This window comes from Pundamilia nyererei, unplaced genomic scaffold (assembly GCF_000239375.1).
Source record: "Pundamilia nyererei isolate P.nyererei 1_Seehausen unplaced genomic scaffold, PunNye1.0 scaffold00279, whole genome shotgun sequence".
NCBI lineage: Eukaryota > Metazoa > Chordata > Actinopteri > Cichliformes > Cichlidae > Pundamilia > Pundamilia nyererei.
Window position 1 is genome coordinate 205,407 of NW_005187680.1, and position 2,236 is coordinate 207,642.

Sequence of the window (2,236 nt, forward strand, 5' to 3'; positions counted from 1 at the left end):
CACTCACCCTGTGTTTGGTGTATAACAGCCATAATCACATCAGAATTGGTATGCCTCTTCTCCCTCTCTCCACATGTTTTTCTTCTGTGCGATCTTTCTTCATAATGGGAGGAGCTCATGTGGCTCAGTTCCAAACTTGATGGCAATACCTGGAGGTTGCTCAACTGCTTCCTAGAATTATATTCTTCATTCATTGTTTTTTTTTTACATTCAGATTGCTGTTCTTTATCTGACTCTCTAGATTTGAGGATAGCTTTTTGTACCTTCTTCTGGGCCAACTGTTGATTTGAATGGGTGTGCACACAGTACATGCTGATGTTTGATAAAAATGGAACAACATTGAGTATGAATGTTTCTGTCAGTTACCAAGCATGACAACACTGCTCTGCATACAGATGGGTTACATTTTCAGTATGAGTATGAATGAGCTAAATGTCAGCATTAGTCATCCAAGTTTACAGGCCTTAATTAAAATTTAGGTTTGCATTGTGGTTTTCTCAAGAAAACTTTCACTGAAATGATTAAAAATCAAGAGTTTTATAGGCACCACCACATGTGGCTGCAGTGTATATTATTGAAAACGGACAACAGAAATCAGTGTTAAGTGTTACATGTTGATATTTATGGTACCTGGGGCTGCAGGAGTGGCAGCTTGTAGGAAGAGAAACTTGACGATGATGACGACGTTGATGAAGATATCCATCGTAACCCAGTCAGGCCAGTCATAAGGAATCTGGTTTGGGAATCAGGAAGTGGCATCGCATCTAGTTTCCGAGACGACACATGGGCCTTCGCTATTGTCTGTTGTTTGCCATCGAATTTACATACCAGTACCACTGTCAATGAGTCCACCACACCCTGCTGCTCACTTCACACACACAGCTGCCCATGTGTCATTCACAAAGGCACCATTCAACATCGAAGTTAGAACAATGGACACTGCAGACTGATCAAACTTCCATACAGCTGTTAAGAAGTTCATTTACAGGTTCTGCTATACTAAGAACCTGCTATGCTATGCTTACGAACCATGCCTTTTTTTCCTGTTTATTTGTATAAAAACTCTTTAAACTGCTTTAAATATACAACCGCAGGTGTCTGCATTGGACATTTCTGTTCTCGAGTTAGTTGTCCCTCTATTACCACAGGGCTTTAGGGGACCGGTTTAGCCGGTTATGTGGGATTTCAGCAGAACAGGAATATCAAGGGAGAACTTGCCCAGGCCTCTCTGTTTCTGCTCCTCAAGGGGACGACCGCCCTGACCGGTTTTCTGGGGTGGAGAGAAGAGATAGAGGCAGAGTGTGAAGAGGAGGAGGGTGTATGTGGGGCGTTCTCCTTCAACTCATTCTATTCTCATTCTTTTCTTTATCACACTTGGTCTCCTGCCGCCTGCATTTCACTACGTCCAGCTGCGGAAAAGAAGCGTTGGCTAAGGTAGAAGCGGCTGAGAGAGAGGCAGTCACTGGCTGTTTTGGTAAGTGGGAATTGATTTGGCTCTGAGTTGTTGCCTGAGGACGAGGATAGACTTGCTGACAGGTGAGCAGCTTTGGCAGGGATTGAGCCAACACAGAGAACAGGAAACAATCATGACCTTACTTTGGGGGCAATTACACATTTACTTCACATTGTGTTACACAATGTATTCATTTACAACCCATAAATATAAATAAATACAAAGCACAGAGTTCTTTCATAAGGACACCTCTAGGGTTTATTTGAGGAGTTCAGAGAAAAGATATGTATTTAGAAGCTTTGTGGTCTTGAATTAAAATGTCTCTGTAATCATTCAGAATTAGTTCAATCTAAGTATATGGTCTTATTACATGCACGATTAAAGCTAGCTTAGCAAGCAGAAACCCTGCCTGCTCTTATTTGTTTCGAACAGCATCAGCTGACATTGTGCGACAGCAGTGACTGAGGACTGAACCACAAAACTTCCTGTCTCTCTCACACACACACACACACACACACACAGCTCACCTCTGGTTTTGAACAGAAAATGTCCTGTGCTGATGGGAGGTGTTTTTAATCCCTGTGTTAAAGCTGCAGTAGTGAAATGTGCCTCCAGTGTGCTCTTTATCTCTCTCTTAAGGTGTGTGCCATCTAGAACTACGTGTTTGCACATAACGTGCTAATGCTTCTGTCAACAGTCAGAAACGTGTGATGCAGTTAGCTCGTCAGAGCTAGTAGCCTGGAAATTCAGTGTAATTTCATAAATAATAATTTGTGTGTGTGT

The 2,236-nt window shown here is 42.3% G+C and overlaps 1 protein-coding gene across 1 annotated transcript in view; it reads left to right on the forward strand.

The window, feature by feature from the left end:
• The first annotated feature begins 1,374 nt into the window (after window positions 1-1,374).
• Window positions 1,375-2,236, forward strand: part of rbbp8l (retinoblastoma binding protein 8-like) — a 21,784-nt gene continuing 20,922 nt past the window's right edge. Inside the window, exon 1 of the mRNA XM_013915264.1 lies at window positions 1,375-1,474. The gene's annotated coding sequence lies outside the window, so the exon portion shown is untranslated. The remainder of the gene's footprint in view (window positions 1,475-2,236) is intronic.